Source organism: Macaca mulatta, chromosome 9, assembly GCF_049350105.2.
Source record: "Macaca mulatta isolate MMU2019108-1 chromosome 9, T2T-MMU8v2.0, whole genome shotgun sequence".
Classification (NCBI taxonomy): Eukaryota; Metazoa; Chordata; class Mammalia; order Primates; family Cercopithecidae; genus Macaca; species Macaca mulatta.
In genome coordinates, this window is record NC_133414.1 from 108753011 (window position 1) to 108765015 (window position 12005).

The 12005-nt window shown below is 45.4% G+C and overlaps 1 non-coding gene across 1 annotated transcript; it reads left to right on the top strand.

Annotated features, from left to right (window-relative positions):
- Positions 1 to 9076: 9076 nt before the first annotated feature.
- On the top strand, positions 9077 to 9183 carry LOC114670158 (U6 spliceosomal RNA). Its single transcript, XR_003719646.1, has one exon. It is a non-coding gene; the product is annotated as a U6 spliceosomal RNA (small nuclear RNA).
- The last annotated feature ends 2822 nt before the right edge of the window (positions 9184 to 12005 follow it).

Genomic DNA, 12005 nt, shown 5'->3' on the forward strand with positions numbered 1-12005 from the left:
ACTGGCAAGTATGTACAGGAACTGCAGATTTTAATAAGTTGTATTTTCATTTTATCTAGTTCAAAAAACGTTTAAAGTTCTCCTGAGGCTGGGCATGGTGGCTCACACCTGTAATCCTAGCACTTTGGGAGGCCTAGGTGAGTGGATCACTTGAGGCCAGGAGTTCGAGACCAGCCTGGCCAACATGGTGAAATCCCATCTCTACTAAAAATACAAAAAATTAGCCAGATATGTATCTGTAATCCCAGCTACTTGGGAGGCTGAGGCAGGAGAATTGTTTGAACCTGGAAGGCAGAGGTCGCAGTGAGCTGAGATCGCACCACTGCACTCCAGCCTTAACAATAGAGTGAGGCTCTATCTCAAAAAAGTAAAAAATAAAAATAAAGCAAAAAAAAAAAAAAAAAATTAGCCTTGTGCGATGGCCTGTGCCTGTAGTCGCAGCTACTCAGGAGGCTCAGGCAGGAGAATCGCTTCAAACAGGGAGGCAGAGGTCTTGGTGAGCCGAGATTGTGCCACTGCACACCAGCCTGGGCAACAGAGCAAGACTGTCTCAAAAAAAAAAAAAAAAAAAAGTTATCCTCAGACTTATTTGACTTTTGTGTTATTTAGAAGTATGCTGTTTAATCTCCAAGTATTTTGGACTTTTCCAACTGTCTTTCTGTTAATTATTTCTAGTTTAATTCCACTGTGGTCTGCGTCTGAGAGAATACTTCGGTTTTGTTTTTTGCTTTTTGTTTTTTGAGGTGGAGTCTCACTCTGTCACCCAGGCTGGAGTGCAGTGGCACGATCTCGGCTCACTGCAACCTCTGCCTCCCAAGTTCCAGCAATTCTCCTGCCTCAGCCTCCCAAGTAGCTGGGATTACAGGCACACACCACGATGCCCGGCTAATTTTTGTATTTTTAGTAGAAATCGGGTTTCACCACGTTGCCCAGGCTGGTCTCAAACTCCTGACCTCAGGTGATCTGGCCACCTCGGCCTCCCAAAGTGCTGGCATTACAGTCGTGAGCCACTGCACCCCCGCCTGAGAGAATAATTTGTATGACTTTTTAAAAATTCATTAAGATATGTCAGGTATTCATTTTTTAAATGAACATGCCAAGCCCTTTGTTCAATTAATTTTTAATTTCCTTTTTAGATTATACCAGATTGGCAAAATGTTGATATTTATTAAATCTGGATGATGAAAACATGAGGCTTCACTACACTATTTTCTCTATTTTGTGTGTATGCGAATATTTTCATAATAAAAAGCTTTTAAAACGATCTAAGTGTTCTGTGAGTTACCAGGAGTGAAAGGGGGAAAAAAAAACTACCTAAGGCCAGGTGCAGTGGTTCACACCTGTAAACCCAATACTTTGGGAGGCTGACGTGGGAGGATCACTTGAGCCTGGGAGGTCAAGTCTGCAGTGAGCCATAATTGTGCCATTGCACTCCAGCCTGGGTGACAGGATGTGACCCTATCTCAAAAAACAAACAAACAATGAACCTACCTAAAACCAGAACACGGTATCTGACATATAGTAAGGGATCATCGAGCCATCATTATCATCATTATCACCATCGTCACCATCATCAAACAAGACAGTTTTGGGGCTTTGTGTCTCCTCCATCCTCAACTTCTTCCTCTCCAGACATTTCATCCTATTATTGAAACATATTTAGGTCTCCCTCCGTCCTTCTCTTTCACTTCTCAACTCAGTCATTTTTTACTCTCTTGATGTGTTGCCTCTTGTGTGTCTCTCTTTGGCTTCTGGGGCAACATCTCTCCTGGCTTTCCTCCAACCTCTCTGGCCTAATTTTTTTTTTTTTTTTTTTGAGATGGAGTCTTGCTCTGTCACCCAGGCTGGAGTGCAATGGTTTGATCTCAGCTCACTGCAAACTCCGCCTTCCAGGTTCAAGCGATTCTCTTGCCTCAGCCTCCCCAGTAGCTGGGATTACAGATACCCACCACCACGCCCAGTTAATTTTTGTATTTTTAATGAAGGCAGGGTTTCATCATGTTGGCCAGGCTCGTCTTGAACTCTGACCTCGTGATCTGCCCACCTCAGCCTCCCTAAGTGCTGGGATTACAGGCATGAGCCACCGTGCCCAGCCCTCATTCTGTCTTTCTTGTGGACAGTTTTCACTGCCTGTTCCATATACTTTGCTGCTTCCCAGGGTTCTATCTCAGGTCTGTTTCTCTCTCAGTCTATGCACTGTCACTGGATGATCTCTTCCAGACAGTCCATGTTCTGTTACCATCCAAATGCTGCTGCCTCCAAAATTCATAATCCCAATCTGGCTTTCTCTCATCAATTTCAGCGACATATCTGTAGCCAGTAGCTAGACCCTTAAAACTCAACAACATTCACAAAACTAAAATCCATAAACCAGTTCTGATAGTCCCCATCTTGGTGTAGAGTACCATCACCTACCTACCTTCCACCCAATGTCCAAGCCGAAAGCCTGGGTCATCCTCTCTTCCTCCCTCTACTTCATCACCCAGATCCAGTCTCCATGTCCACTGTGGCTTGAATGTTTATGTGTCCTCCAAAATTCATGTATTGAAACTTAATTGCCAACGTGCTAATATTAAGAGGTGTGGCTTTTACAAGGTGAATAAGTCATGAGGGCAGAGCCCTAGTGAATGGGATTAAGGCCTTTATAAAAGAGGCTTCACACAGTGTTCAGCCCTTTTTGCCCTTCTGCCTTCAGTCATGTAAAGACACAGTATTCAAGGTGCCATCTTCAAAGCAGAGAGCAACTTTTGCGACACTGAATCTGCTGGTGCCTTGATTTTGGACTCTCCAGCCTCCAGAACAGAGAAAATAAATTTCTGCCCCTTATAAATTGCCCAGTCTGTGGTATTTTGTTAAAGCAGCACCAACAGACTAAGACAAGGTCCAAAGGAAACAACTTTCTTGCTACTTTGCGTTCCCTTCTTTCCCTTCAATTGCCCCATGTCCTAATTCAGGCCGCCATCTTCTCTCGTCTGGATCCCTGCATTGGTCTCCTACCTAGACTTCCTGCTTCAAGGCTTTTCCCCTCCAATCTTTTCTCCACTGGAGTGATCTTTTCCAAATCCAAATCTGCATGTCCTTTGCTTGTTCAAACCCCCTCAATGGATCCCCATTGTGGTTTTCATCCCTAGCTACTTCATGCTATTTTCCTTCCCTTCTTCATCATCCTCTCTCTGCTGCCCTCCGTCACCAACAACCATCCTCTGCTTGAAACATATTTTTTATGGTGCCCATGAATGTGTCTCTGCACACGTCGCTCCCTATGCTAGGATCGCTTTCTTCCTCTGCTCAGGGCTCAGGTCAGAAGTCCTCTCTGGGGCAGCATTCCCTGCTTATCTCCTGCCCTGTTTCCCTCCTCCTGCCCCCTTGATCGCTCCAGCTTGCTCATGGTGGATTCCACGGTGGATTCTGTTGCCCGTCTCTCCTGAGACAGAGAGCCCCTGAGGGCCCATGCTGTGTGCCCTTAGACACCACTGGATTCCCACTACCTGGCACAGGCCTGGCAAATAGGTGCTCAGAAAATGTTGGCCAGATAAAGGAATGGATGCCTGAAGGAACAGAGGAACAGAAAAGGCAGAATTTGAGAACACGTCAAGAATTTTGCTTGCTTTTAGTTGTGGAGTAGAGCCCCTGGGCAGCATGGTTTCATTTTCGAGCATTCTGAAATAATGACATATTAAATAAGTACCTAGTTTATATAAGTTATATCAAATCAACATACAGGTTTAAACTAAATTAGATATTTTCTTTTACTTGCTTTGTAAGATAAACAAGTGGTGGTAGGGATCAAAGAATCATAAAAAGTTATGAGAAAAAAACTGGACATTTGGTAAATATTTTTATGATATGAAAAATACAATATAATACTTAATGAGAAGTCTTAACACAAAATCATATATGGTATAGCGTGTATTTTGGCGAAAAACAGGCTCCACAGTCAGATCTGTATTTGAATTTGAGCTCCCCACTTACTACCTGTGTGACCTCAGACAAATTTACTTACCTCTCTGTTCCTTGCGTTTTCATTGTTAACAGGAAAAATATGTTTTTTGATATTGTAAAAAAGTATTTATTTATTTATTTTATATAGAGATGGGGTCTCACTATGTTGCTCAGGCTGGTCTCAAACTCCTGGGCTCAAGTGATCCTCCTGCCTCAGCCTCCCAAAGTGGTGAGATTACAGGTATAAGCCAAAACACCTAGCCCGGAAAACAATGTTTTCACCTCATAGGGTTATTTTGAAGATTGCACAGGTCAGTATCTGTAAAGTGTTTAGAATAGTGTCTTTGCCGGCCGGGCGCAGTGGCTCACGCCTGTAATTCCAGCACTTTGGGAGGCTGAGGCGGGCGGATCACGAGGTCAGGAAATCGAGACCATTCTGGCTAACACAGTGAAACCCCGTCTCTACTAAAAACTTCAAAAAATTAGCCGGGCGCGGTGGTGGGCGCCTGTAGTCCCAGTTACTCGGGAGGCTGAGGCAGGAGAATGCCGTGAACCCAGGAGGCGGAGCTTGCAGTGAGCCGAGATTGTGCCACTGCACTCCAGCCCCGGGAGAGAGTGAGACTCCGTCTCAAAAAAAAAAAAAAAAAAAAAAAAGAATAGTGTCTTTGCCAATTACAACAGGGAAAACAAAAAGAATAATTTAGAATAGTGCCTGACCCCAGTAAGCATTCAAAAAATGTTAAATGAACAATAGTAATAGCTATTATTCATAAATATTTCTAACATATATTTATAAATATATTATTAATCAATATAGTCACAAAAAAGAGACTGGAAGGAAATATATCTAGCTATGTGTAGGTAAAATTATGGATAAAAAATATTACTTTTACTATCAGAAATAAATATTCTTTTCAGCCGGGGGTTGGTGGCTCATGTCTGTAATCCCAGCACTTTGGGAGGATGCGGTGGGTGGATCACCTGAGGTCAGGAGTTCAAGACTAGCCTGGCCAACGTGACAAAACTCCATCTCTACTAAAAGTACAAAAATTAGCTGGGCGTGGTGGCACATGCTTGTAATCCCAGCTACTTGGGAGGCTGAGGCAGGAGAAATCAGTTGAATTTGGCAGAGAGAGGCTGCAGTGAGCTGAGATTGTAGCACTGCACTCCAGCCTGGGCGTCAGAGTAAAGAAAAGGAAGGGAGGAAGGGAGGAAGGGAGGGAGGAAGGAAGGAAGGAAGGAAGGAAGGAGGGAGGGAGGGAGGGAAGGAGGGAAGGAAGGAAGGAAGGAAGGAAGGAAGGAAGGAAGGAAGGAAGGAAGGAAGGAAGGTAGGTTGATTTTTTTGAGATGCAGTCTCACTCTTGTTGCCTAAGCTAGAGTGCAATGGCGTGATCTTGGTTCACTACAGCCTCCACCTCCCAGGTTCAAGCAATTCTCCTGCCTCAGCCTCCCCAGTAGCTGGGATTACAGGCGTGTGCCACCACACCCAGCTGATTTTTGTATTTTTACTAGAAACGGGGTTTCACCATATTGGCCACGCTGGTCTCAAACTCCTGACCTCAGGTGATCTACCTGCCTCAGCCTCCCAAACTGCTGGGATTATAGGTGTGAGCCACCGCACCCAACCAAAATAATATTTTTAAAATGGAGATAATTCTATCTACAAATGCAGAAAATACTTCTGTTTTAGCTGTAGACTGCCTTGGTCCAGGGTACTGCACAGCCTAGTTTAAGAGTCACTGCCAGGTCACACGTCACAGGTCTGTCACACACACTCAGCAGCCCTTCCACCAAGGCGGCCCTGACCTTCTGTTGAGTCTTGCCCCTCGGGCCATCCTAGGCCTCCAAGAGCTGGCCATATGGGTAGGCCCAGATTCCCTGGGGGTCCTCTTATGCATGGTAAGCGGGAAAGAAATCAGCTTTCTCTCCTGGGCAGTCCATGGACTTTGCTAGGGGATGAGGGCTCCTCTGTGAACTGTGAGGGAGCTGTTGCCTCCTGAACCCTTCCCTGGAGGGTCTCCTCCCTCTAGGACCCTCCCGCCTCTGTGTCCCTTCACTAGTAGTTGGTCTTGGGTCCTGACAACAGGGATCGGGGCTTGGGGCTGTAAGTTTTGTGTGTACATGATGACTTCCTCATCTGGCATTTTCTACCTTCCGATGTCCTTAAAGTCCACATATGACTTGCCTAATCCAAAGCTCCTTTTCTATTTAGAATTTCTGCAAGCCTTTCCCACCCCTTCTTCTGTGACCTCCATTGACTTAGGCACACTTCCCTTTCCCAGGCTGGCCAGCCTTCTGGCAGAAGTCCCTCAACCATCAGCCCATCCGAGTCTGACAAAGCTCATGATTTAAAATAAATATATAGACATAGATGATATAGACATAGGCATAGGTCCTTTTATTAGCACTTGTTTTTCATCAATCTAAGGAATCCTCAACCAAATAGTTGACTAGAAGCCCTCACACACGTGCATTGAAATTTCCTCCTGGATATGTCACTTCCCTCAACTTGTTCAAGCTCCCAAGAAGCTGCACAGGAAAGGGTCCCGGGTTTCAGGGTTGGAGAACTCAGCAGGGCGCCCCACGGATGTTTCGACACTTCCCCTTCCCCTTCGGGGCCCTGCGCCTACCCTGAGCTGCAAAGTCGCCCAGAACAGCCGCCTCTCCCTGCCTCACTGACTGCAGGTCTGCCCAGCAACATCTCCTTCCTGGCTCATGAGGCAGCTCACGCCCTAAAATCCTCCCCTAAACCCGCTCCGTGCCCCTGCAGGGTCCTTCTTCCCCCATTTCCCCTGTCCACACACACTTTTCTCACTTGTCCCCACATTCTATTTATTTTTCAGTTTATTGTGGTTACTGCTTTACTTTTTATTTTTATTTATTCATTTATTTATTTATTTATTTATTTATTTATTTATTTATTTGAGACAGAGTCTCGCTCTGTCACCCAGGCTGGAGTGCAGTGGTGCGATCTCAGCTCACTGCAACCTCTGCCTCCTGGGTTCAAGAAATTCTCCTGCCTCAGCCTCCCAAGTAGCTGAGACTACAGGAGCCCACCATCACACCCAGCTAATTTTTGTATTTTTAGTAGAGACAGGATTTCATCATGTTGGCCAGGCGGGTCTCAAACTCCTGACCTCAGGTGATCCATCCGCCTCGACCTCCCAAAGTGTTGGGATTACAGGCGTGAGCCACCATGCCTGACCCCCTTATTTTTTTTCTTTAGAGAAACCGGGTCGCCAGGCGCGGTGGCTCAAGCCTGTAATCCCAGCACTTTGGGAGGCCGAGACGGGCGGATCACGAGGTCAGGAGATCGAGAGATGATCCCGGCTAACACGGTGAAACCCCGTCTCTACTAAAAAATACAAAAAAAATAGCCGGGCGAGGTGGCGGGCGCCTGTAGTCCCAGCTACTCGGGAGGCTGAGGCAGGAGAATGGCGTGAACCCGGGAGGCGGAGCTTGCAGTGAGCTGAGATCCGGCCACTGCACTCCAGCCTGGGTGACAGAGCAAGACTCCGTCTCAAAAAAAAAAAAAAAAAAAAGAGAAACCGGGTCTTGCTCTGTCGCCCAGGATGGAATGCAGTGGTGCAATCACAGTTCACTGCCTTCTCAAAATCTTGGGCTCAAGCCATCTTCCTGCCTCAGACTCCTGAGTAGCTGGGACTACAGACATACGCCACCATGCCAAGCTAACTCAGTTCATTTTTGGTAGAGACAGGGTCTTGCTGTGTTGCCCAGGCTGGTCTTGAACTCCTGGCCTCAAGCAATCCTCCCACCTCAGCCTCCCAAAATGCTGGGATTACAGGCAGAATGCACCATGTCTGGCCTTGTTTTACTTTTTAATGTAAAACTAATATACATTTATCATGAAAGAGGAGGGGCTGGGCGTGGTGGCTCATGCCTGTAATCCCAGCACTTTGGGAGGCCAAGGCGGGTGTATCACAAGGTCGGGAGTTCAAGACCAGCCTGGCCAATATGGTGAAACCCCGTCTCTACTAAAAATATGAAAAGTAGCTGGGCATGGTGGCACATGCCTGTAGTCCCAGCTACTCCAGAGGCTGAGGTAGGAGAATCACTTGAACCCGGAAGGCAGAGATTGCAGTGAGCCAAGATCATGCCACTGCACTCCAGCCTAGGCGACAGAGCAAGACTCCATCTCAAAAAGAAAAAAAGAAAGAGAGAGAGGAAAAGAGAAAAGAAAAGAAGAAAAGAAGAGAAGAGAGGAGAGGAGAAGAGAAGAGAAGAGAAGAGAAGGGAAAAGAAAAGAAAAGAAAAGAAAAGAAAAGAAAAGAAAAGAAAAGAAAAGAAAAGAAAAGAAAAGAAAAGAAAAGAAAAGAAAAGGAGGTAAAGCAAGCCCCAGTTGAGGAATTAGCTAGTTCTGGATATGGACTGTGTTGGTGGGACCAGCTTAAAGACAGACAAAAAAGAATAGAAAAACCCGCTCCATCTCCTTTAGTGTTGCCTGCCTCCCCAGAAAAATATACTTTCCTAAAGGCGCAAATGAAAATTGTGAACCCAATGCTGACTATGATCTTTTTGAGGTCCACTGAGCAATGCAATATTCTCCTTGGGTTAAATTTGTGTTACATTTATCTGAATCGATTGAAATTCAAGAAACTATAGGCAAAAATATAATTAATACTCAGTGCAGAAAAATTAAAAATTAAAACAGCAAGTCAAAAGGCAAAAATAAAAATAAGCCGCAGTCAATCTCCTCAGTGAGCAGCAGCACCGTAACAACACAATGCGTTCAGGCTTTCCTGATGCTTCCATAGTAACAGGTCGACAGTCTCTCATCTGGAACTCCCCCAGGCAAAAATCCCTGGAACCACAAGGCTGTTTTGTTTTCGTGTTTGTTTTCCAAGTTTATAGTGAATTTATTTGGCTTCACCACCTGATCCAAACTGATGTGGTGCTATTTATATTCTTTAGTTATCTCACTTAATGTGAATACTCATATGTTTCACTGCAGAAATATTAATGAATTTGACTGTTGTGAGTTGCTACCTCAAGCACACTAAGGATATTCTGTAATTATGCACCTTTGTAAAATCTGAAAAAGTTTGAATCACAAAATACATTGACTCCCAAGGGTCAGAACAGTAGACCTGAACACTTAAAAGAAGTGATGACAGTGCTCACTTCGGCAGCCCATATACTAAAATTGGGACAATACAGAGAAGATTGGCATGGCCCCCACGCAAGGATGACACACAAATTCATGAAGCATTCCATATCAAGAAAAAAAAAAATTGTTTCAGGCCGGGCACTGTGGCTCATGCCTGTAATCCCAGCACTTTGGGAGGCTGAGATGGGCCAATCACTTGAGGTCAGGAGTTCGAGACCCACCTGATCAACATGGTGAAACCGTTTCTCTACTAAAAATACAAAAATCAGCTGGGCGTGATTGCAGGCACCTGTAATCCCAGCTACTTGAGAAGCTGAGGCAGGAGAATCGCTTGAACCTGGGAGGTGGAAGTTGCGGTGAGCCGAGATCACACCACTGCACTCCAGCCTGGGTGACAAGAGCGAAACTTCATCTCAAAAAAAAAAAAAAAAATTAGCTGGGCATGGGGTCATGCACCTGTAGTCCCAGCTACTTGGGAGGCTGAGGCACGAGAATCACTTGATCCTGGGAGGTGGAGGTTGCAGTGAGCCGAGATTGCACCACTGCACTCCAGCCTCGGCGACAGATCTAAAAATAAATAAATAAAATAAAAATTTTAAGAATTAAAAAAAAACCAGTGACGATAAAACAATGATGCTATACAGCATCTACATGTTCCAGGCACTGCCAAGCACTTTGCATATATTAATCAAATGCTTGTAACAACTCTATAGGGTAAGTACTATTACCTTCATCTGCATTTTACATGTGAGGAACAGGATTACATTGTACCTACTGCTTCACGCTTGCTTTCTGCACTTAATATGTCTTGACCATATTTCAATTGAGTGAATATTCATCCACAGCATTGTGGCTGCATCATGTCCTGTTGTGTGGCTGTGCTATCATTTCACCTGTCCTCTGGCACTGGACACTTAGGTTGTTTCCATACCCTTTCTTTGTGGTGCATTTCTCTGTGAGCCCCTTCAGTAGAGACCTGTGAGTCATCCCCCTCAAACCTTTGATCATGAGAGGACAGCACACCCCAGTGGCTATTGGCTCCTTGAGAGGAAGCTGTATCTTCCTACCTCTTAACCATTTCCCTTTTAATTTATTTTTTATTTTTTCCTATTCTAACAGAAACGTGCTCATTCTTTGTACATCTCTGTCCGATCTCTCAGCATTTGAGAGATCCATTTTGCCATTGTTGGGGCAGGATCTGAGATGGCCGGCATCCTGCACTTCATGCAACACGGCCTCTTTGGTTTCCTGCCCTGAAATCCTGTCAGTTCTACTGACCTACTTCCCTCTCTGTGTGCCTTGGTTTCAGGTTAGCATGTCGTCTGTGTGAGATCTGTATCCCTATTGTCTGATGCTACATATTTAGTTGAATGGGTCCTCTTTTGATGTCTTTTAATCTTGTTTCTTTTCCCAGAGTTGCCACTAAAATTGTCCCATGCCACCTGTGTTAGTTCCCTGTGGCTGCTGTGACACATTACCACAAATTTAGTGGCTTAAACTACACAATTTTTGTTTTTTTAGACAAGGCTTCACACTCTGTCACCCAGGCTGGAGTGCAGTGGTGCAATCTTGGTTCACCATAACCTCTGCCTCCGGACTCAAAGTGATCCTCCCACCTCAGCCTCCCAAGTAGCTGGGACTACAGGCGCATGTCACCAGGCCTGGTTTTTTGTAGAAATAGGGTTTCGCCATGTTGCCCAGGCTGGTCTCGAACTCCTGGGCTCAAGCAGTCCGCTCACCTCAGCCTCCCAAAGTGCTGGGATTATAGACATGAGCCACCAGGCCTGGCCCAGATATTCTTTCACAATTCAGGAGGCCGAAAGTCTGGAATCAAGGTGTGGTCAGGATGGCACACCCTCTGAAGGCATGGAGGACCATCCTTCATTGCTCCTTCCAGCTTCTGGTGGCTCCAGGAGTTCCTTGGCTTATGGCTGCATAACTCAGATCTCTGCCTCCCTCTTCATATCACCTCTTTTCTCGAGGTCTCTCTTCTATGTCTCTTATAAGAACACTTGTCATTGGATTTAGGGTCCATCCAGATAATCCAGGATGGGCTGGGCATGGTGGCTTATGCCTGTAATCCCAGCACTTTGGGAGGCCAAGGCAGGCGGATCACCCGAGGTCAGGAGTTTGAGACCAGCCTGGCCAACATGGTGAAATTCCATCTCTACTAAAAAATACATATATATTCAAAAATTAGCTAGGTGTGGTGGCACATGCCTGTAATCCCAGTTACTCTGGAGGCTGAGGCAAGAGAATCACTTGAACCCGGAGGTGGAGGCTGCAGTGAGCCGAGGTTCTGCCACTGCACTCCAGCCTGGGTGACAGAGCAAGACTCCGTCTCAAAACAAAACAAAACAGAACAGAACAAAACCCAACAGATAATCCAGGATGATCTCACCTTGGGATTACATCTGCAAATGTTTTTCCAAATAACATCACATTCACGGGTTCTAGGGGTTAAGATGTGGGCCACCTTTTTGGGAGCCACCATTCAATCCACAATAATATCACTCTTCCCAAATCTAAGGGTTCGCTTTTTCCCCTTCACACTCTCCAGGTGGGACCTCTCGCTCTCTCACTTCCCATCCAGGACAGCCTATCGCCCTAGGAGATCTCTCAGTCACGTGGAATGTGTGGAGTTAGACTATGGGCATGAGAAAAATGGTTTCTTTCTTCTGCTAAACCACAAAAGAATCCCAAACCAGCCCTTTCACATACATTCAACATATTTTCTTCATCAAATTGGGTGTTGTTGCTTATACTAAAACTACAGGCAGTTTTTCTTTACCCCCAGAATCAAAGTTTACATTTCAAGGAGGAGAGAGTTCTTTGTTTTGAGTGCTTAGAATACAGTAAGTGCTGTTACACTATCTTATTTAACCCTCATAACAACCCGAGTCTTACAATCCATTTTCTCTTCTTCAGAGAATGG